This window comes from Lissotriton helveticus, chromosome 9 (assembly GCF_964261635.1).
Source record: "Lissotriton helveticus chromosome 9, aLisHel1.1, whole genome shotgun sequence".
Lineage (NCBI taxonomy): Eukaryota > Metazoa > Chordata > Amphibia > Caudata > Salamandridae > Lissotriton > Lissotriton helveticus.
The window spans coordinates 1,190,670,461-1,190,695,635 of NC_136070.1; the positions used below are offsets into that span (position 1 = coordinate 1,190,670,461).

The 25,175-nt window shown below is 43.0% G+C and overlaps 1 protein-coding gene across 1 annotated transcript in view; it reads left to right on the top strand.

Annotated features, from left to right (window-relative positions):
* Positions 1-25,175, top strand: part of LOC144782335 (contactin-4-like) — a 964,244-nt gene that overhangs the window by 294,641 nt on the left and 644,428 nt on the right. The gene's annotated exons all lie outside the window — the stretch shown is intronic.

The following is a 25,175-nucleotide window of genomic DNA, read 5'->3' on the forward strand; positions in this document are numbered from 1 at the left end:
TAAGTGATATTTCGAGAAGTATTCACTTTTCTTATATGTGTTGGCCTGACCAAGGACAAAACTTGCAATAGAGAAACTAGTGTTCTCTTTATAACACAAGGATGCACTTATTATCTGTACCACCTACCTTCTTTTCAAGTCTCTCTAAAGCAACAATAGAATTTGTCAAGGTAATTAGCATATTACTGATATAAAAATTACCTGCTTTAGTTGTTTACACTGGAACTTTTTTTTCTTTTTTAGTTTTACTATTATTTTTCCAAGATACAAAAAACAGGAATACACACCAGATACATGATAGTCTTACACAGGTGTGCACTGGAACTTTACATGCCTTTCATAGCCCAACACTTGGCACCGATATTGCATCAGTGTCCATTAACTGTGATGTGAATAACAATGATGTAAGAACAGAGGTTTGTGTGGTTATACTGACAAGACACATGCAGTGCATTGAAAGTTGTGGGTTTATCTCATTCACCACCTCCCAAACTACCACACATTTACACTTCAAAAAGTTTCAGAATCGTAATAAATATTCGTTGTGTTCACACGAGATGTGATTTGTCAGTGTCTGCTGTAAAGATGTAATTTCTTCATTAATATTAATAAAAAAGTATATATTTCATGTGCTTTCTTAGTAGGCAAAAATGTTGTGATCTTGAAAAGCGTTCTAGAAAAGATCTGGCTCCTGGACTTGTTTTGTTGTAGCCTGCTAAGCATAGGGACTTGACATGGTAAAGCTGAAACCCACATTCAGCCCTGCGGAATATACATTATTATCTTTAATTTCTACCCTCACCTTGACCATTATCTGTGACTGCACAGCAGTGCGGCTTCATAATCCCCGGGAATGGACACATAAAAACTGCAGAGATCTTTGGATGAAATCCACAAAACACAAGAGTTTGCCCAATATCTTGTTCACATCAATTGCAAGTTTTATTTAAAACAGATACACTGTATATTGTGAGCCAACGATCCATGTCTTCTGAGGCTCTGTCAAGGTCTGGCAAATGTGCAGTGCCTCGCAGGCCTTATATATTTAACTAAAATAGATTTTTTTCTAAGTACCATTATTTCCTTTAATTAATTGCCAGGCTCATTAAGCGAGCTGTAATTAATTAGTAAATTCACACGTAATTTAATGAATTTCCTTTGTAATTAATAACTACCTAAAAAGTTTACAGATCAGCAAATTGAATTGCAACATAAAACTCCACTTTATGGATCAAAGTTGATGATCACTGTACCTTCCAATGAATGTTGTTTACTCACTAAGAGGCGGCTACATCAGCTTGTTGGGTCGTGATGGGGGCAGGTGCTAACTCAGTGAGAGCAAAGTGATGACTTCTAGCTCATCATCAGAGGGGTGTTGATTTCTCAGTGATTGTAGAGGGGCAAATGGGTGCTCAGTTATTGGGGACAGATGATGCTTGTTCACTCCCTGGGGTTAGATTTTGAAATGTCATTCATTGGTGAATGTTGTTGGTTGCTCACTAATTAGGATGGGTATTGATCGATCACTCATTGGTGGTAGGGTTTGTTGCTCATGACTGGTGAGGGGTGCTGATTACTCTGAGCTTAATTTGTGCTGGTGTTTTCAGGAGCTTGGCACTGCCACTTAATTGTAAACACCAGCCCTTACTTATGACAGTCCACCATATCATGGCGCTCTTGCTTTATTTCTGAATTAAGCACATCAGGTTTACAATTAAACACACATTCAAAAAACACTTCTAGAACGTCAAGGCCATACATACAGCTTTGGGTGGCCTGGAATAGTCCAAATGATGATGAGAGTGAGTTTTAGTAAGGCGTGTTTATACAGGCATGTGTCACTGATAGCAGTTCCAATTGGTAGGGCAACATGTCTCCTTAGCAATACCTTTATACCTGGCACTTGTTTATTTACAAATTAAGCCCTGTGACTGTTCACACGTTGAAAATGGAGGTTGATTATTTACTTGTTAAGGATTTACAAGCAACATCTTGAAGAGGTTTGGATTGCCCCTCACAGGGAGGGGTATTATTCTCTGACTCTGTGAAGGAGGACTGTAGCTCTCTCATTCAATGTTATGTTTTGCAGATTTGTAGTCGCACTATCACCCGGGAGGGTATTCTGGTGCTGAGCAGATGTGAGTCTAGGCACACCATGGGCCTCGTGGAACTACTAAAAAACGCAGGTCTTCAGATTCTTGCGAAATTCAAGAAGTGAAGAGGAGGCTCTTACCTGTAGTGGCAGGTCATTCCACGCTTTAGGAGTAATGTAGGAGAAGCCACGACACCCACACCTGGTTTTCCGTATGCGTGGGATTTGTGCAAGTAGGAGTCCAGATGAGCAGAGGTGTCTGGAATGTTTTTGAAAGCAGATGCGATTGTTGGAGTGTGCTGGGCCACTGTTATGTAGTGCCTCGAAAGTGTAGAGTAGTTTGAATTATGCATGTTCGGGAATGGGGGCCATTGCAGCTCCTTCAGGTGTGGTGAGAAATTAGTGTGGTGTGGGAGGTTGATAGTGATTCTGGCCACCAAGCTCTGAATGGTCTACAGCCTTATGGTGAGTTTTTAGTTGATCTTGGCATAATGGGTGTTCTCGTAGTCCTGTCTACTTAGTACTAGGTCAGGCATGATGGTTTTCCGGGTGTTGTTTGAGCACTATTTCAAAAGGTTCCTCAGCATCTTCAGGGTAGGGAAGCATGAGGCAGTGGCAGAATGGACTTGGGTGGTTATACTGAATTTGATGTTGATGATAATCCTGAGTTTCTTGGAATGGGTGGTGGGGATGGGTGTCTGTCCTAGCTCTGATGGTCACAGGGCAGAGTACCACGTTGATGTGCTCTTCCCAAAGATCAAGAATTTAGACTTGTCAGTGTTCAACTTTAGATAGTTTGTCTTCATCCAGTGGGCGATTCCAGTCATGTTGAGAAGATATTTTATTTGATTGATTATTTGGGGCTGCGTATGGGTTGCAACATTTGAATTTTGATTTTGAGCTGGGTCTTAGTTGATCAGTCATTGAGGAATAGAAACAATTCCACAAGCATCAGAGATAGTTATCAGTTGAACAGTCACTGGAAGCATTTCATAGATCACTTACTAGAGGATGGATGTGTGTTCCTATCTTTTTGAGGAGCCCTCATTAAAACTGAATAATTGTAAAATGTATGAACAAAATGTTAATTTCCTGCAAAATCTATTTTGATGCTGACATTTGTTTTTAAATTATTGCAGTGAAAAAACAGGTTTACTTCAAAAAAGATATTCTGATACTTAAAGAAAGTAGCACTAATCTAACCATCTTTGGCATTAAAGAACATTCAAACTCACCAATAGAGAGTGCACAGTAAACGTAGAATAATACAGAAATAAACAAAGAAACATATTCATTTGATATCTTAATCAATGAACACTTATGAACCAAATTATGCAAATGTACATTTTCTGCACAAACAATGTACATTTAGTAGTGCTCATATATTCATTTATGCACTGCAGTAGATTTTTTTGGTGGGGGAAGAAATTTAGAGTTCATATATAGTCAGATGGGTGATATCAATGGATATTCATAGAGTGACGTAATCCTGTGATAGAAAGATTGCACAGATAAATAGGTATGCAGGTGACCATATTTAAGGGTGGTTCTATAATGATGTTGAATGTGATCATTACGAATCTGAAAGGGTCTGTAAGCACATTGGATGGCTATAATTAATGTGGAAAATATTTAAAAGCTGGACACAGAATGTGGTAATTAAGTGGTAAATGTAAAAACGGGGATTGGAAAAAAACGTACTACAAAAACACAAATTCTGACATACAGGTACACAACATTTATTCATGTCTCTATAGATACGTACATACATGGAGAAGTGTGGCTCACCGATTAGAGCGGCAGACCCTGAGGCAGAGGTCTGGCCCGGGACTGGGTTCAATCCCCGTCGCGGCAGGGTCTTGGGCTCAATGTCCTCGGACCCGATAATTCTCGCCTCGGTGCCTACTCTAATCATGGGTTCCACTCTGCAACTCTGGGCAATAGCTTGCTTAATCTCCACACCAGCCCTAACAGCGCTGGGATGCCTGGCTTCACCTTGGGGGTGCCCAGGAGTGGACACCTCACAGGACCAGGCCAGGAAGGGTTCCACAGCGGTATTCGTACAGCGCTTAGAGACCCCTGGGTGATAGGCGCTATACAAGTGCAAATTACATTTCAATTTACATTTACATAGTCCTATTCACAAAGGTAAATTTCGTTGTAACCAATAACTATGGCCAGGTTTACCTGTTTTATGCCGCTCAAGAATTCACAAGGTGAATGATAAAACCATTTGTGTGCCCAAAGATCTCAGCCACAAATGCAGAGAGCTCCCATAATTCTCGCTCTAGAGTGGGAAAATAGTCTTTCTAAGGAGCAGGGAACCTTAGAAATCTGTGAACATGTGCGTTTGTGGGCATTTATAAACCCCTCTCCCTCCCCTTTCTATCCTGGATATTGTAGGAATTTTTACTCTAGCCTCGGGCTAGTGTTAATCCTGTTCCAGAGTAGAAAAGCAAATGGATCACCCCTTGATTTTTGTGGGTGTGTAGGGAAAAGGATTTTTCCAAGAGGAAAAATATGTCTTCATGGACAGAAAAAATAAAGTTGTGTATATGGGATGCTATTCTCCCTTTCCCGGCTATGAAGAACTCCTCACAGATGGATTAGTTCCTGATGGAATGACACATGACCTTCCCAAGAGCAGCCATGGAAAGGGTGTGATGGTTAGTAGTTGTGTTGTTACTATCATTGGAAGCATGGCAGGGGCAATGGGTGCTGCAAGCTTCAGTCTCCTCCTGACGAGAGCCCCGACACTTTTTATTTTTTTTACTAACCAAGCACTCAGAAGAACGCCATTTTATCTTAGGCAAGCACTGTCACTGCAGTAGTCCTTCATCTGTTTCTCTTCCCTCTGTGCTAAGTGCCTCGCAGCTGAGCTGTGATCACAAATAGGCAAAGGGCGTATGTGCTTCTGAATGGTGGGCAGGCAGCCAGCTCCGCAGACTTCTGCTGCAGTGAGAGCGCCAAAGCAGCCTGGAGTCGCGTGACTGAGACCTGCTGCCTCTTACCCGGAGGGGAGACGGCACAAGCCTGTCTCTTCTCCCCAGAGAATGGTGTGGTTTCTGAGGCGGATGAACCAGGTCAGGGAAGCTATTGATGACAGAACATGGCTTTCAGTAAGTAAGAGAGCAGGGAGGGAAGTGCCGAAGCAGTGCGTTCATTCACACGTGAAGACTGATTCACGCACTTCAAGTGACTGAGGGCTTTTAAAGAGCTGCTGGTTTCCATAAATATGGAACCTTTCAATCATATGTAGAAATCTATGTGAAATGTGCTCTGTAGGGCCAGCGCCTTCTGGAAATATGAAACACATATTTTAACAGCAAATAAGGTTCGCCAGGCTTTCCCATGCTCCATTCCTAGTAACATACTTACACATTCCTAAAATACATCCCCTATATGGTCTTCTGCTGGATCCTTGCTTCCGCTTATGCTGATGGAGAATTAATTATTTATTTAATTTTCCCTCTGCATCGTCCCTCGAAATCTCCCCTTACAAGATTCCCCCCCCACCCCTGTTACCTCCACCCCCGGTGTTACCGCCATGGACCGCAGCTGGTTTCCGGGGGTTCAAAAATGTACAGAACATCTTTGTTTTTATCACTGTTGCTATTAGATAGTTCAATGCCTTCTTTGCCCTTTCTGTCTAATCGAATTCTTGAGTGTTGCCACTGGTCCATTCTCTTCCTCCAGTCTGATAATAAAATATAAATGTAAGCACACTAACATAGCTCAGCTATATCATCTCGGTGATTCCAAGGTGCTGGCCTCTGCTTCAAAGAGCCCTCTCTCAAAGATCAATACTGGCCTGGCATACTGTGTGAAAAGTTTGGGTTTTGTGAAGTTCTCTAGTTTTTCCTTTCAAAGTATCCAAAATTGTCAATTACAGAAGCCACCATAAGTACCTGTATTTCAGCAGGAGGCATGCTTCCTTCCACATGAACACTAGTGCTTTCATCAGCACATGGCACTCAAGAGTAACTTGTTCTGAGTCACTTTCGAGAAAAAAATACGTAAGGGATGGTATTGCATCTAAGACCAGGAGCCAGATATACATAGTATATGGTTTGCAATGATCAAATGCCGAATTTTTGTGAATCGCTATTTGATAATCCCAAATACCAATGTACGTATGTGCCTTTGACACATTTTACTATTTCCAGTGGGTCTCAAATAGACCTACCTTATTAACAATCATGAGGTAGGACCCATTGGAAATTCCAATAAATCACAGGGATGATGGCCTACTGGGGTCAGCAGACCGCCATGCCTGTGATTGTTTTTTCTATATAGCTATGTTGCTTTTTATAATGCAGTCCGTTTACCTTAAAGGAAAACACGATGCTTTTTAAAATGAAAAATGAAAAGTTTTGTTTTCATTTTTTAATAGTAGGCAGTGGTCCGTGGGACCACTGCCAGCTCTTAAAAATTATACTACAAACATTCAGAAAGGGGAAGTTTGGGGAACCCTATCCATTTGCGAATGGGTTACCACCTACTTGAAGTAGGTTGTAAAATGTGAATATTTTGTGACCATATGTTGGTCTCAAAACATTAGCACATACCACTGCGATCAGTATTAGGAAGGGGTGCCCTAAACACGTCCCTTTGCTAAAAATAATTCGCAAACCCAATTTACGATTCAGTAATAGGTTACAGAATCGCAAATTGGGCCTTTGTACACTGGAAAAGGCCTTTTTTCATTTTTAGATGGTCCAATTCTGTGAATTGGGCCATTTGCAAACAAAAATATCTTTTGTACATCGGGTCCCAGATGCTTGCGAGTTACCAGTTCAGCAAGATATCAGAGAACTCGAAAAAAGCTGCTGAGCAAAGATTGAAGCCCCCATACAAAATGCTTGCAAGCTACCAGCACCAACTAACACTGATGACGGAAATCTACACAAGTGCATAAGTGTAGGAAAAGTAGAAAATGTATGCTGCAACTAGGCCAATAACCGTCAATTCTGCAAGACTACATCTGCGAGCGTCAAAATCCACCTATCCCATAACAGGAATTTAATAGCCCTTTGCCGGGTTGTTTGGAAACCTCTGTGCTATCTTCAACCTGAGTTCAATCTTTTGGGTGATGAATGGTCAGAAAATTAGCACTACAGTGAAAACACAATCTTCTTTTTACTCCTGGATATATGTGTACTTCTGCACTTCCCACTCTTGCCCTCCCAATGACGTGAATACTGTCAAGCTACCGTACTAGTCGCTCATCACATTTGAAAAGCTTAGACGCCCATGGGCAATCGTGCGCTTTATAAATTTATAAATCAAATCAAATCAATCAATCATTTCTAATCCTTCAATTTTCACCACTATAAGTTTATGATTTTGCACTTGCCAATGGTGTTTTTTTGGTTGCCATGTTCCTGGCACGTTCCGAACCAATGCTCAAGAGTTTAATTTGATTCTCTGATTGTTTCGGCCACCTCTAATTACCATTTGAATCTTATAGTAGATTCACATACTTTCTACCTCCTCTGCCTGTCTTCCAGGAGCTCTACAGAAATTCACAATCAACAGACTTTGGTAGAGTGCAGCCTTCCCCAGCAGTTCGATCCAGGTTCTATAAAAGTGGACACCAGGCCGCTTCTCATTTGATAAAACCAGTCTGAAGAAGCCTCTTCTGTTTGTGGGAACTCCCTGTACACGTTTTCTGTTTGTATCTTCCACGGTCTCAGTTTGCAAAAGCCTTCGAAGGCATACCATTCCCAGTGGCCCCTGTTCAGTCCAGTCTGCTAGGTCAAAACCCCAAAAGTGAAATTCCCATTTGCCCCAAATGTGTAATTCAATGTTCCCTGTTTAGCTTCATCACTCCCTCCACTTTGTCCTATGTGTAGTTCCACACTTGCAGCTCCATATGATTTTCAAGTAGGATGCGTATTTTGTCATCAGTTTGTAACATTCTATTAAATTTCCAAACAGAACTACTTATCCTTGGTTTTAGAAAATATGATTTCTTCCAGATTTAAAGTAAGTTTTCGACGGTGATGGCATTCACAAAGGATCCCCGAATACTTCTAGAATACTAAGACTGCTGTACATTACCCCCAGTGCTCCAAAATGTAAACCGCTTCCCTCACTCCCTCATTGGATACAAGGGTGTTCCCTCCCTATTACCAGGGCAAAAATGTTACTTCTTTCAAGAGAGGATTTCCATTTGTTTCTGGTATAGGAGAGTAGCTGCAAGAGGCCAACACATTCTTACACATTCATGTGTTTGTGAGTGGTCACTTTCGTTTGCACACCCAAACTTCAGAGAAATCCACAACTGATAATATATCTAAATTGTGGAAAATACACAATTCTAGCAGAAGGAATGCTTCCACAAATGCACTTTGCGCATCTAAACTGAAACCGTAAATAGGAAAACGTCTGTCCCTAAATTCAATTGTGTCATGCAAATTATTTTAATATCTAGTCTAGTGTGAGTTTTTTCGTCCCTCCGTAAACCTCTTGCAAAAGTCATGAACCTTTTGATTGCTCTACAAATGAGCAGATACAAATTAGACTTTGTTTTGTAAATATGCTAAGGAATGACCAAGCAAACTTAACCCGTTGACCACGGCGCAAATTCCGTTGCGGTGCGGGTGATATATGGAGTGGGCGTGTTTCGGATGGCCCGCGGCCGTCCTCTGCACACACCCACTGTGACGTCAGATGGCCAGGGGCCGTCCGACTCACTGAACGGGTTCATACTGGTCTCCCTGTGGTACTTTCAATGTTGTCCAGCTGTTCACACCTTTCCAGTTTCCATATTTCTCAGCTATAAAGTAATTGTGATATTTGGGATATAATAATATAATGAAACCTGAAAGAATGGTGGAGATCTCTTGTAATATTGTGTCAAAAGTAGACGAACATAGGGGCCTGTTCACAAAATAGATATACATATGAATAGTTGGTACTACAATGAGGTGTAAATCTACACTTTTTTTCCTACTCCTCATTTCCGAGTGGAGATTTACACCTAGGTGTAGACTTATGTGTCTCCAACCACTTAAATTAGGAGGCAAAACCTTCTACAACAGGACTGACATCAGTGGCGTAGCATGGGGTGGCAGGGTTGTGGTCCACACTGGGTGGCATGAGTTTTGGGGGTAGCAGCCACCCCAAATCTTATCTGCCATTCCCGGGCAGCAATAGATCCCACCCCGGCTCTTCAATCGGCCGCTGAGGGGCGGCAAATAGAAAAAAATCACGCTAGCACCACCCCCACCCTGCTCTATGAATCAGCCACAGCGAGGCGGTAAACACGAGGACCGCCACGGGCGACCAAAATGCACCTGTATACAGTTACTATTAGTAACTATCTTTACTCATGTAGGTGGAGATCTTTGCCAACATCTTGGAGAACCTTCTGTGGAAAAATATAGGGAACCTCGTAATAATCTATTACAATTTAACAAAAAAGGCTGAAATATTTTAACGCAAAATATAAATGTAATGAATTGTAAAAAATATTTTGTAACCCAGAGCTAAAAAAATTAATCATTACATACATTTAACTCAAGAAATTATATGTACAATAAATAATGTTTTAATTAAATCCTTTTTATATTATAAATAAAGACTTGCCTGGAGTACATTTGCACATGTTTTGACATCTTTAAGTTTATAGTAACGTTAAAAGTAGAGCTTGTAAATACCAATAGTCCCACTCATTTGTGTTTGTGTTAACATGCCCCTTCTAAGAGCTCTGCTAACACTTCCCTAATCACCTCTTATGAAGGAGTAAGTGTTCACCATTTTCCAGCCACCCACCTTGTCCTTCTCACACCTAATGAACCATTTGCGGAGGTTTTGCAACTGTAACAGAAATCACTGCAGAGAATGGATGAATGAATGAATGAATTTAAATTTGTATAGCGCATAAGTACCCTGAGGCCTCACAGCGCTTATGGACCAAATCAGGCAGAGGGACAGAAACATTAGAGCGATGCCTTGAAGAGATCGGTTTTCAAAAGTTTGCGGAAAGCCCGCAGATTGGTTTCCCTCCGCTGAGTTGAGGGGAGAGAGTTCCAAACGTTGGTTGCGTTCAAGGAAAAGGAACATCCGCCCCATCTGGTTCTTCGTATTTTCTTCGGGGTAGCCAGGAAAGAAAGGCTTGAACAGAGATTCCTGGGGGGGATGAAAGGGGGGGACGCGGGAGTGAGGGATGACCGGACCGGTCTTCCAAATAAACGAACAACAAATTCTGCAGCACACTTGTAGGAAAAATGAAGTTAAGGCGATGTCTCAATGGACATAAGGTGCAAAGTTCAAGGGCGAAGAAGTTGTCCACAAAATTAAAGAATCTTCTTTTATTGTTCGTACATGAGCCGGTCTTCCAAATGGCTCTGTGAGCCAGGTACATGGCTCTGAACTGTATCCTGGCCGAAATTGGGAGCCAATGGAGCCTCCTTAGTGCTGGTTTCGCGGAATGTCTATGTGGAATCTGGACGAGTTGATGGGCCACACAGTCCTGTATCATTTGGAGTTTATGGATGGTAGATTGGGGAGCTCCCAAGTACAAAGCATTCCCATAATCCAGGCGGGAAAGTATAAGGGTCTGTACAATAATTCTTCTCGCCTGGAAGGGAAGAAGAGGAAGGATTTTGCGCAGCATTCTCATCAGGCCAAAGCAGGTGGCTGAGAGCATAGTGGCCTGATGATTAAAGTTAAGGGAGCTGTCGAGCCACATGCTAAGGCTCTTGATCTGTGTCTTTTGAGCTGGAGCAAGTCCAAGACATACCGGCCACAAAAGGGCAAGGTTCAAAGAGGGAGAGTTGCCCAGGAACATAAGCTCGGAGAGCGTTCGAGCTAGAGGTCTCTGCATAAAGGTTTGTCTTGGAAACTGGCCCCCACAGAAGAAAATTATGGTTTTCTGTTTTTTTTTATTGCCATTGTACATGCCATTGTAAGTATCTGAAATTTGTTTTTGGGAGTAGGTTGTGTTTAAACTATTTCATAGCATTATTTGAAGATTTGTTTGAAATTTTATGCTCGATGGGCCCGATTCACAGAACTAACTTAAGACAAAATCCTAAACTTACTACTTTTGGTATTCACAGAAGTTAGGATTTTGTCTTAAGTTTGTCTTAAGACAAACTTAAGACAGACTTAAGACAGACTTAAGACAAAATCCTAACTTAAGTCTATCTTAAGTTTGTCTTAAGACAAAATCCTAACTTCTGTGAATACCAAAAGTAGTAAGTTTAGGATTTTGACTTAAGTTAGTTCTGTGAATCGGGCCCTAGGAGTTTTGGGCTGCATCTCTCAAGTGTGGTGTCATGGTGTCTAGGGCATGGGTAAGTCTTCACTGCTGTTCCTTGTAATCGTTCCTCTGTGGAGATGCAGGGGAGTACTATGTATTATAGGCAAGTGATTGTATAATGTGGGCAAAAAAAATGTGCTAGGGGTCAGTGGGTCCTAGTATCACAAGGGCCTGAGCGTTAGCATAAGAGCAATCATTGCTTGGTTTTCTAGACAGTAGATTATGACCAAGAATTCTTAGGTGTTATGTATAGGTTATATATGGAGGGTGGAAGGATTCTGCAGTGTGTAAATAGATGCTTGCAAAGTAAGTGTTTTTTTTCAGTTCAGTAACAGGGGTGGATTGCAAGGTGTAATGAGTTTGATTCTACCTGTGGGGAAAATATTGTTACCCCTTGATAGCCCTATGTTGGTTACTTTCCTCATAATTTAGAGAGGGAGCCATAAATAGAAAGAGGTCTGCACCCTGTAGTCCTGCTTTTGTTTAACCTTTCAAACCAATAAGATCAGGTAGTATCCTTTAAATATATGATAGTAGAGGCATCCCCTTTTACTGTAGCGAGGGAGCATTCAAAGAGGTCAACCCCTTTTTAGTCCTGTTTTTGTTTCATTTATTCTATTGTTGTGTGATCAGGTATGTTTTTACTTTTATTTTTTGACTAAATCTTGGGGGAAGGGGGTACCTATAATCCTGTTCCCAATGTGTATTAACATTGGGTCATGATTCTTGATCCTATAACAGATACTTCCTCTCGTTGTTTCGAAAAGCTTGTAATTTGATGATTTCTACAATACAAATGAATCTCACCATTCTGAGCGAAGGGGTCAGCTGCCTTTGGTGAAAACAATTTGTAATTTAGTGTTTCCTGCTCGTTTAATTTGAATGTTTGATCTTATCTCTACACTCGAAATAAATCCTGGAGAAATAATGTACTACTGTCTGTCTCATTTGGCAGTTAGCTAATAGCTCAGTTAGAAATTTCCCTAGGCAGTCTGGGCAGAGAAATGGTTTGTCTTGGGATCATTTACTAGTGCGTCAGCCATCTTGGATGTGCCAGCATCTCATTTACTTGTTCATCGCTCTAGTTGTTTGCCTCATGGAGGTAGAAACCTTCAACCAAGTCTGTGGCTGATATTATGATCCCATGGCATTCTTGCTGCAGGTGGGAACATCTTGTAATTGGATGATGTTGTGCAGATGTATTTGATTGCTTGTTCTTATTTGCATGCTCACATAACATTTTGGGCAAAAACGAATTGACTTTTACTTATCTCATTCTGCTGTCATCTAATGGCTCAGAAATACAATCCTAGAGTCAACCTAGCAAACTGGCATTGAGGGACAGTCTCGGCTTTGTCTCATGCTTTAGTGAAGCAGCTATTTCAGGGAGAGACGTCACAACATCATATTTAACACATTATCCTTTTAGTAGTTTGCCTCCCTGAGTCATGAACTTTCACTTGCTTTTTATAAACCAAAACAATGTGTATTAGTAGAGCAGACACACCCAATGAGTGAGCCATTGTGCTCCCAATGTGTTTACATAAATGTGTCCAATCAGAAGAAGGGTAGGAACGATATACCACTCTGACATCAAATGATTCAAAGTAGATCTATTGCCAGAAAAGCAGCAGATGTGGAAATTGACAAACAAATAGAGTCATGTATCGGACTCCATTTAAGGCACAATATACTAGATATAAAAGCATTCATGGCCAGAATAAACAATAGCCAAGCCTCAACTTTCAGAGAAATTATGAAAAATAACCATGTTGTCCTTTCACTGGGATTGCGTGATAGCTGATTACTTGTATTAAAAAAAAAGCAGATGGGTACCACTGAATGCAAAACCATGTCTGAAGAGATGGCATTGATTGGCCCCATCACAAATAATTGCAAAGTCTGAAAAAGGCTTTTAGAACCCACTGCCTAGTTTTCTGCAACCACTTCTAGGGGTGGCTTTAATTACACTGTTGGCATCCTTTATTGGAATAATGTGGGCCTGAATTCCAAGGAAGCCTCTTGGCTTAACTTTACTGAAATTACTATTATTTGTATCCTAGAAACAAGGGCTGTGGACAGTTCTCTCTATATGAAGGGGGTTTGTGTCAGCTATCCCTGCTATATCTGGTCGTGCTAAGGAAGAAGTTATTTACTCTGATTTCTTAAAAACTTGGCAGTGGGTTAACCCCTTCCATGCGGCCGCGATTCTGCGCCTGTGCGGCAGTTTTATTGAGTGGGCGGGTTCATGACGAACCCCAGCCGTCATCAGCACTCGAGCACCGTAGTGCATGACGGCTGGGGTTCGTCATCAGCATGGAAGGGGTTAAGTCAGCTGGACATTTGTTAACTTTACATCTTAGCTGTCGTATTGTAGTTTTCAAAACCAAATAGATGGTAAGGTTATACATTTTTATAATTCTCCCTTTCAGGCTCTTTTAGGTCGAGCCTAGCGGCAGTGCGCATGCGCTACTCGATCTGAGAGGCATGCATAATTCGAATATGCTATGGAAGCCTCGCCTTCTCTCCGCCCATATTTTTGATTGGCTAGTGTCATTGTCCTTGGTAAATGATGGTTTCCGATTGATAATGAGGCTTGTTAGTCCCTCCTTATTAGCGCCCTGTTGCAATTTGTTACCTCCCATGAGGACTGGATATTTTACTTGTGGCATTACATGGTCTCCTTCATAAGTCGGTAAGCTTGCTTTTTTATTTGCAGCGCGGTCTGCTTTCCCTTTAGTGGCTGCGCTTGTTTTTTCCGCGCGGGCAGAAAGAAAGCATTTCTACTCACTAATCTAGCAAGCATTTGCAATGCAATAGGGCTCACATTTTTGCGGTTTCAGCTACTGACATTGCAAATAACAATGCCTTTTATTTTATTTTTCGTTTTGAAAACATAAATAAAAGGCATTGTGATTTACAATGCGAATAGCTTAAACTGGCATAAATATGAGACCTATTTCATTGCAAATGCTTCTTTTAGATTGTTGTGGAGATGAATTCACCCTATTTACTCATGTGTTTTCAGTAAGTGATTTTAACTTACACCCTTGTGAGGTGAAGGATTGCCCTTTCGGCCTTGGGGGAGATGTGGATCCAGTGGATGATCCAAACATGGAAAATTCAACAGATGGAGAATACCTTAATATAATTCTGAATTAATTTATTTTATTTGTAGTAAGTGTCCCTTAGATCACACCTTTTCAAAGCATCCTACTTGTATTGGAAGAGGTCCATCCTCAACAGTTACCTTTATTTTTATCTCCTCCCCTTCCCTCGCTAATAACTCACTTTATAGTTCTAGAGCTAGGATTCAGTTAACACAATCCATTATCTTTCTCAACAAGATGGGCTAAGCCCTCACCAAAGGTTAGGGTTAACAACTCAATTCTTCCCCCTCTGGCTGATGAACTCTTAACCCCTGCATGCCAGGGACACAGGCTGAAGGGGTCCAAAATAACCAGGGGGACCTTCCAAATGATTGTTTCTGGTATTACAGATTTAAAAAAGTGTCTTCATGAGGGGTCTGGTGGTACTGACATTTTAGCTGCTTTTAGAACTATCTGTAGTGAAGTGGGTTTTGCATTAGGTAGCAAAATCTCACATTCGCCTCCCCCTCACCTAGGATGTTTTGACAGTAGATGCTCTTGGGCACATAGAGATCTATAGAAGGCAGGGACAGACGTTTGGTTGCAATGTGCCAGCCGACCTTTCCAAGGGCCATTAAGGAGAGCAAACGAGTTTTGAAAGAAGCAGCATGGGATCCACTCTTGCCAGCTTGTACATTCTCCCAGAGTACATCTTTCTGGGAATTTGTTAAATGCACTCTGTTTACACATGATTCTAGGCACAGTGTATGCTCCCATATCTTGCCTGACACTTAGTTAGATTAAACATTTTAAAGGGGCCTAGAATTGGGGCCGCACTCCTGCCTATAAACCTGCATCAGGATCGCTGGATATTGTAATCTGTTTAGAGGAAGTGTTTGAGGTTGTTGTTTGCCTAGCGAAGTAGAAGGCTCCTGGTCCGGATGGTGACCCATTTTATGGGCCCCACTGCTTTTCCAGGTCCTTAATGCCAAAGCTAGAAAGGGTCTACCTAGTTCCTAGTCAGTGTCCATTATAGTGCCAGTTTTAAAATAGGGGGATAAAGGCAGTGCTTAATTTGATGCGTAATCAAGAGAGAGAGATAGGACCAGATAGCTAGTCCATGTCCCCGGGTTAATATGTGGTTTAATCAAAAAGAGACTAGCTCGAATTTACAAAAGTTATTAGGGGAGGGGGAAGACTCTGGTATGTTTTGTCACGGAGTGTGAACACCCGGCAGGTGTGTTCATAAAGCCCTCACCCACCAACCTAGTTGGTGGCATGCTTCATCATCGGGCCCACCCAGTAGCACCTAGCGTGCCCCGGGTGTGCTTCAACGCCTGACTACAGCGGAGCTGGTATATTGCTGAGTGTGCGGTGAAGATAGTTAAGGAAGTGATGTTAAAACGGCTAAGCGGTGGTCCCAGTACCCGAGGGTAAAATTAGACTTTAATACCTGGGCCTCCGTCAGCGGTTAAAAATAAGGCAAGGGGATGTAAGAGGCGAGTTACGACCTCTCACATCCAATGGGTCAACATGTTTCAGCCAGTGCCTTATGACTAAGCTGGCTTTCTTCAGGACCTAAATAAAAAGGTGAGTGTAAGTAAACTAGTGGGGGTGTAGTGGAGACTATGTGTCTACACGCCCTAAAGTGTATCTATGTGTGAGAGGGGGATTCCCTTCTCAAGACCACGCTAGTTTTTGCTCAGTCTGACCTCAAGGTTGGGAGGTGGCAAAGGCTTGACCAGCATTTCTGGGTTGCGCCTGCTCTGGACCTGTAGTGCCTCCTTCGCATACTGGTCTCCATCTCTTTTGGCTTAAGTCTTGCCTCAAAGGAAGCTAGAGAGCTCCATCACTTTGTGTTAGGAGTTTGCCTCATCTAGAGCTGTAGTCATGCATCTTTAAGCAGTTGAGTGCTGCAAGTCCTGGAGCTGAAGTGATGCATCGCTTGGAGGTGAAGTGATTCATCACTTGCAGCTAGAGTGATGTCTCATTTGCAGCTAGAGTGTGGCATTGCCTGGAGCACGAGTAAGGGGTCACTTGGAGATGAAGCGTTGCATTACTTGGTGCTGGACTGGTTCCTTGCTGGGGTCAGGATTGATGCATCATTTGGAGACATAGTGCTGGAGTGACGCCTTGCTTGGAGCTGGAGAGATGCATTGCTTGGAGCATGAGAGATGCATCGGTTGGACCTGGAGTCCTGCATCGGTTAGGACTGGAGTGATGCATCACTTGGAGCTGGATTGATGCCTTGCTTACAGCTAGATTGATTACTTGGGGCTGGAGTGATGCATCTATTGGAGCTAGAGTAATGCATCGCTTGGGGGTGGAGTGATGCATCACTTGGAGCTAGATTGATGTCTTTCTCGGACCTTGAGCGATGCATGGCTTGCAGCTTGAGTGATGCATGGCTTGGAGTTGGATTGACGTCTTGTTCAGAGCTGGAGCAGGAGTGTTGAATGGCTTGGAGCTGAAGTAATGCAATGCTTTGAGCTGGAATGAAGTATCACCATGAGCTGGATTGATGTTTTGCTTGAAGCTGGGGTGATGCATGACTTTGAGCAGCAGTGACACCTTGCTTTGAGCTGGAGTCCTGCATAGCTTAGGGTTGGAGTGTTGCATCACTTGGAGCTGGATTGATACCTTGCTTGGAGCTGGATTGATGAATCACTTGGAGCTGGATTAATACTTTGCTTTGATCTGGATTGATGAACCACTTGGCGCTGGATTGATGCCTTGCTTGGAGCTGGAGGGATGCATGAATTAGAGCAGAAGTGATGCATCACTTGGAGCTGGAGTGACGCCTTGCTTTGAGCTGGAGTGATGCATCGCTCTGATATGGAGTCCTGCATGGCTTAGGGCTTGCGTGTTGCATCGCTTGGAGCTGGACTGATGCATTGCTTGGAGCTGAAGTAATGCAACACATTGAGCTGGAATGATGCATCACTAGGAGCTGGAGTGACGCCTTGCTTTGAGCTGGAGCGATGCATCGCTGGGAGCAGGAGTGATGCATCTCTCTAATCTGGAGTCCTGCATGGCTTAGGTCTTGAGTGTTGCATTGCTTGGAGCAGTATTGATACCTTGCTTGGAGCTGGAGTAATGCAACACGTTGAGCTGGAATGATGCATCACTAGGAGCTGGAGTGATGCATCACTAGGAGCTGGATTTATGTGTTGCTTGTAACCAGGGTGTTGCATCACTTAGAGTTGGAGCAATGCATTGCTAGGTGCTGGAGTGACACCTTGCTTGGACCTGCAGAGATGCATCACGTGGAGCTGGAGTGATGTATCACTTGGATCTGGATCAACCTCTTGCTTGGAGCTGGAGAGATGCATTGCTTAGAGCAGGAGTGATGCATTGCTAGGAGCTGGAGTCCTGCATCGCTTAGGGCTGGAGTGTTGCATCACTTGGAGTTGATTGATGCATTGCTTGAAGCTGCAGAGATGCATCACTTGGAGCTGGAGTGCTGCATCACTTGGATCTGGATTGATGCCTTGCTTGGAGCAGCAGAGATGCATTGCTTGGAGCAGGAGTGATGCATTGCTAGGAGATGGAGTCCTGCATGGCTTAGGGCTGGAGTGCTGCATCGCTTGGAGCTGGATTGATGCCTTGGTTGGAGCTGCAGAGATTCATCACTTGGAGCTAAAGTGAGGCCTTGTTTGGAGCTGGAGCAATGCATCGCTTGGAGCTGGGGTGTTGCACTTTTTTATGCATTTGTGCTGCCATGTATGGAGCTAAAATTTGCCCCCTTAGTCAGTGACGGTTGCTATTTAACCCCTTCGATGCTCATGACGAGCTGAGCTCGTCATGAGTTGCGCCGCTCGCATGCTCATGACGAGCTCAGCTCGTCATGTAACGCGTTTTAAAAAAAAAAGCCGCACAGCTCGAAAATCGCGGCCGCACACATGCGGTTCATGGCGGTGGGGAGGCAGGTCGCAGGGGGGAGGTAATGAAAAAATTGTTAAACAATCACTTACCTGTGTGCCGCTGCCTCTCGGGTCCTCTTTGTCAGTTTCCAGGACTCAAGGGCAGGAAGGAGGAACAGGAAGCACCCAGGATTCCGGGCTACATTAAGCCAATCACAGTGTTGCAATGCAGAGTTGTGATTGGTCTGAGCGCTGTGGTTCAGCACTCAGGTGGGGACAGGGAGCCTGGGTATGTTTTCCACCTAGGCTGTTATACAGCCTGGGTGGAGAACATGCAAATTGTGCATGACGGTTTGGCTGGCATGAGACGGCCAACCAAACCATCATGCACACTTAAGAGAGTGCAAATCACTCCTCCTCCAGCTCCTCTGTGGGACCCCAACCCTGCCCCGCTCCTACTCAGCTGAGCAACAACGGAAACATAAAATGATTATAACAATGATTTATTAGCATTTTATTTTTTCCTTTTTGACCTGCTCAGTGGGGCTCCTCCGCCTTAGCGGCAAAGCTGTTGCAGTGCTGCATCGACTGGAACTGGCTGGTATGTCTCTTAGAGCTTGAGTGATGCATGACTTGGAGTAGGTGCGATGCATAGCTTGTAGCTGGAGTAATGCAGCACTTTTACCTGCAGTGGTATGTCCTTTAGAGTCGGAGTGTTGTATCTGGTGTAGCTGGGGCTTGGTTTCACTTGAAATTGGAGTTCTGCCTCACTTTCAGTTCTGCCCCACTTTCAGTACTGCCTCAAACTGCTCACTTTCAGTTCAGCCTCACTTTCAGTTCTGCCTCACTTTCAGTTCTGGCTCAAACTGCTCACTTTCAGTTCAACCTCATTTTCAGTTCTGCCTCAAACTGCTCACTTTTAGTTGAGCCTCACTTGCAGTTCTGCCTCACACTGCTCACTTTTAGTTCAGCCTCATTTTCAGTTCTGCCTCAAACTGCTCACTTTCAGTTCAGCCTCACTTGCAGTTCTGCTTCAAACTGCTCACTTTCAGTTCAGCCGCACTTGCAGTTCTGCCTCAAACTGCTCACTTTCAGTTCAGCCTCACTTTCAGTTCTGCCTCACTTTCAGTTCTGGCTCAAACTGCTCACTTTCAGTTCAACCTCACTTTCAGTTCTGCCTCAAACTGCTCACTTTTAGTTCAGCCGCACTTGCAGTACTGCCTCAAACTGCTCACTTTCAGTTCAGCCTCACTTTCAGTTTTGCCTCACTTTCAGTTCTGGCTCAAACTGCTCACTTTCAGTTCAACCTCATTTTCAGTTCTGCCTCAAACTGCTCACTTTTAGTTTTGCCTCATTTTCAGTTCTGCCTCAAACTGCTCACTTTCAGTTGAGCCTCACTTGCAGTTCTGCCTCAAACTGCTCACTTTTAGTTCAGCCTCATTTTCAGTTCTGCCTCAAACTGCTCACTTTCAGTTCAGCCTCACTTGCAGTTCTGCTTCAAACTGCTCACTTTCAGTTCAGCCACACTTGCAGTTCTGCCTCAAACTGCTCACTTTCAGTTCAGCCTCACTTGCAGTTCTGCCTCAAACCGCTCACTTTCAGTTCAGCTTCACTTGGAGCTTTTGTTCCTTGTACCTCTACAGCACCTCCTGCTGAACCCTTTTGCTCAGTTGTGCAACAGGTGTAACTTCACATTCTCACACTCCCCTGGGTCTCCTTACTGATTATTAAATACGTCTGCCTGGTGGTCATTCACCAGTAAAGCTAACTGACAGATACGGACTTAATTATTTCAAGAAATTCAGCTCTTTAAGCTTCATTGAATAAAAGGCTTTTTAGAAATCTATAATCCGATATGTTTCTTTATTGCCTTTTTAGATGTTTATAAATAGGTTCTTATACTGCAGGTCAACTATGTAGTGCAGGTTTGGGTGGAGTCCAAACTGACTCAAATAACAAACCACACAAGTGCCGCATCTCACTCATCCTTTTTAGGTCTGGCTCGACAGTGCAGCCGATACTAGAGACCTATTGTTACCAATTCATTAAAATATGTATGGTGAGCTTTGGCTCCACACAGGGGAGAAAGGGGAGTACTACCCCCTCACATCGTGCTTTTGGCTGTTTGGTGTCTCATTCCCCCTATAATGGAATGCTTGCATTGCAGTATGTCAAGGACAAATTTGCAACTCAAATGTACATTGACTTATCATACATTTACTCAACTCAGAGATGTATCCTATTTAGGGAAAATCCATTTTTGTCTTGTATTTTTCACTGCAGAAGGCTTTCTTTTAATTTTAGTCAGGGTTCACAATGCAAGTCGGTACCATTATTGCTCTGTCTTTGTGTCACTTAAATTGAATTCAGATTCCATTCAGTTGTATTGCAACAGCAAGTTTTGATAGTCCTACAAAAGTTATTACATGATATATTGAAATATCAAAATAAAGGTGCACATGTCTATCTTTCGCTTTTTGACATAGGCATAAGCATACACGCAAGGAAACACTATGCCTACATATGCATTCATCTGCATGGGATAAAGCGTTCAAAGCTATACATTGCAAGGCTACGCACTATGAAGAGATTGCAAGTCACTGAGGAGTTGAGTGACCATATAGAGGAAAGAAGCTGCAGGCAGAGTTCCTTTTTAGTCTCTGACATATGGGTTTATTTGCAATAGGCTATTTATGTTTAGTTTCAAGCGAATGTATTCCTTTTATTAAGCTGGTTTTCCAAGAGGGTGTGAGCTGCTATCTTCTCCATAGCCTGACTGTAGAGGCCACAATGCAAAATCCCATCAGCAGAGTCTCTCTTCCTTTTATTACCAGAGTCTTTCTTCCCAGTAGCGGCTGGCAGGGAATGATGATGGAGGGGCAGGGGAAGAGGGGGTGGTGGGGGACAAAATTAAAAAAAAATACCACTTACTTGTACCACTGACGTCTCTCCTCCGCTTCTTGAGTCCCAGGACCAGGAAGCACCCAGGCTCCCCATAGCCAATCACAATGCTGCCATGCAGCGTTGTGATTGGTCTGATCGTCTCTGTAACGCAGCCTCGTAGGAAACATGTAAAGTGCGCATGACTGTTTGGCCAGGCCAAGACGGCCGGCCAAGCACTCATGTGCACTTGAAGTGTGCAAACTGCTCCTCCCCCTGTGTCTCCAGCCCTGCCCACCCTAACCCAACCCGAACCTGGCAAAAATAAAATTATAATAACCATATTATTATCATTTCTTTTTTCCTGCTCAAAGAGCAGTGGGGCAACGCTCCTCCGCATTAGTGGAATAGCCGCCCCTGTCTCTTCCTTTTATCACCAAAGTGTCTCTTGCTTTTATCATCAGACTCTCTCTTCCTTTTGCCCAGCTTGCCTGCCCAGGACCCATTAGAGAGAAGGTATTGACAGGGTGCTATCTCCCCTCCCTGGCTGTGGGGAAGCAGACGTGGCCTGTACGGTTGCTGCCACAGCCCTGTACGATCCCGATCCAGTGGGTGGGGCTTGAGCACGATCACATCTGCATGACTCGCTTGCTTTTGAAAGTGGGGAGGAGTTAAACCCATTCGATTTTCTTTTTATTGGCGTGGTGCTGACTTCAGAATCTGTCTCTGATAATTTACAGACATTTATAACGGCATAACACTCTCCCACGATAACTTAACAGACAAGGCTACTGGAATTATGTGGCAGTGCAGGACCAAATTATGCAGCGTGGGTTGACTGACTTATGTGAAAAGAAAATGTTAATTGTGCTGCAAGAAAGGGCGAATTAGTAAGCAAATTATGTAACATTTGATAGGGCATAATTATGTAGTTCAATGCTATTAGCAAGGAAATGATAAAGATTCTTCAGACGATATTCAAAAAGTTATTCAACATCAAAACAAAAAAGTCGTGGATGGAAGCACATGCATTCTATTTTATTTATTTTTACAAGTGAAATGGTTGTTTGAAACATAAAAATCTTTACACCATACAGAAAACAAGCCCACGCATACTCAAGTCTTTTATTAAAAGGTGAATCTCCAGACCTCACCCACACAGACCGAGATTGGGCAACACTAGGAATGATGATAGCAAAACGAAACATTGCCAAGCACTGGAGGCACAACAGTGGAGAAGCGTGGCTCAATGGTTAGAGCGGCAGACCTTGATGCAGATGTCTGGCCCGGGACCAGGGTTCAATTCCCACCTCGGCGGCTCTTGGACTCAATTTCCCCGGACCTGATAATTCTCGCCTCGGTGCCTAGTCTAATCATGGGTCCCACTCTGTGACTCTGGGCAATAGCTTGCTTAATCTCCACAACGGCCCCAGCAGCACTTGGATGACTGGCTTCACCTTGGGGGGTGCCCAGGAATGGACATTTCACAGGAAAGCCAGGATGGGTTCCACAGCGGTATGAATACAGCGCTACGAGACCTCTGAGTAGAAGTGTGCTATATAAATACAAACACATTTACACACATTACATTCTCCGACGTCTGTAGAGTGGTGCGGTGATATGGACTGTGCTATGGTGGCTGAAAAAGCGGGATATGTTCATCAGGGGATGCCCTAAGAAATGGGAACAGAAATGGAATACATACAGGGGGAGCATTTTTACACTACCACTAGTGGAACCCTCACTGGAAGATCACTAATGACCAGAGGCAACACATGTGAAGCAACTTATTGTGTTCCTTTTTTTTTTTTATAAGAAATGTTTAACTGTGGCCAAAACTGGAAACTGGAAACAACTACTTTTATGTAAGCAAGATCGTATTGTATGCATCAACCCAACAAGTCATCTACCCAATAAAAAGAGTTCTAAAAAAAAAAGAGGTGAATCTCAATTATTCACTGCATCCCCACAATGTTCTAAAACTTGTATTCAGAATTGGGCTAACGATTTGTTGAAATTATAATGACTCTGGGAGCATTTGTTTCCATTAAGAAATAATCCTGCAAACGAGTCTTGTACATTCAGATTTTTATATATGTCGCACGAGGAGGCTCATTGGGATTCAGAGCATCACACCTTAAAAATAGACTCAATGTGTGTGAAATTCATCCGAAGACTCTGTGCCCTCGTTAAATAACTGTAATTATGAGAACAGTGCCTGAGATGTAAATATGAATTTGTGCGAATAGTAGATTATATTTTCATAATGAAGATAGTATTATTCTTTCCACCCCATTACCACGTGGACGAAATAGGCACCATTTTAAATGGTATAAACAGTAGCCAGTGTCTGGGAGGTGCTTGGTTAACTTGTAAAGTGTTGGGAGCTGTGTTATGCCTCTGTGCATTCATTTTAACATCTGATCAGCTGGGCCTGAAACTCACTTTTTTTCTCAATTTTGCTATTTATGCAGCAGATGATGGATTATGTGGTAAATGCTCAAATTCATATGTATACGGAAAAATGCGTAATCTGTGTGATCACCTTTTTCCTGCTTTCTGTACATAAAGTAGACACAAGGTAGGGCCATAGGCATTTTGATAAGCTAATGAAAAGAATCTATGTGTAGGATTCTAGGTCCCCTTTTCCCTCTTGCTGCAGAGTTTAGCCTCACTGAGTTTGCACTGAGTTTGCGTTAATCATTCAGATCTATTATTTTACTATCACTGAATTTGTATCTGGTAGGATCTGTTTGTGTACTCCCCACTGAGGTGATTCTGTCTGCTGAACCTGTTTGTGCCTGCAGAGTTCATCCATGGTTCCCTTTCATACCTTGCTCTAGTTACTGCATATTACACATCAGGGTTTAAAAACAGATACAGTGTCCATCATGTTCCTCACATAGCAGGATCCGTACCGTTGCCTGCTGAAGAGCAAGAAAGGGTAAGCAGGAAGTCCTATCACGGGACCTTCGGTAGAAGGGGAAGGCCTAGACAGGGTATTGGAGCGCTTTATAAATCCCATTTTCATGTCATTTCAAGTGCAGTAAGTACAGTGAGGGGGCTGATGATCAGTGTCCTCGTGGCCCCACATTGCGGTGGGAAAATTGCCGCCACAGTGAAGGGCCTTTTTACCCACATTTTCTGTTTTCTTTTATACTTGGCCAGCTTGGACAGCCACTAGTAGCCATAAAGTGTGAGGTCGAAGCGTGTAGTATGGCAAACCTTTATAAAAACAACATGTGTGAGGTCAAAGGGTGTAGAACTTTACAGTTTTGCAAAACCCTTGTGTTGACAGTTGAGCGGGCTGGGTAGACATTACCAAAGAAACTGCTCAGAAAGAGCTCTAAAGTAAGCCTGGTTCAGTATAGCTAGCCATGAAAACCACCACAAATTATACTGTGGACTTTGTAATTTATCCTAAAGAATTAAAATTAAAGAGACAAAGGGCGCTTCTGTATCGAGGAGACATTTGAGCCACTTAGTCCCTCCTCGAGCTACCTGCACCCAGTCTGACCCTACCTCATAGCAGTAGCCGCGTACAATATGGCCAGCCCTTTGGACATTACGTGTCCTGGCACATCCCTTCTACCTCCTATCATCCCAAGCTGATCTTTGCTGTCCGGCTATTTTTTTACATTCTGCAAGCAAAATGATGTTTTTAGAATTTCCCTATATAAATACCCCGCCCATGATGAAGGACTTTTGTCAGCAAATAACGATGAAATTGAACTATTGTAAGCATCTCTTTTTTCCAATCATACCTTCTCCATCATCATGAAAAGTCCAAATTGTCACGAGCATCATCATTGTGTCACTAACGACCCAGCCTTTAAGATATCTTTCTACTTCTCTCTTTGCTTGTCTTAGTTTTCTTTCTAGTCCTTTACTTTACATAGTATATTCACAGAAGGACAGCATGCCTTCATTTCTTCATCCACTCTATAAGTCACTTGAATGCCCTTATCATTCATGCTTTT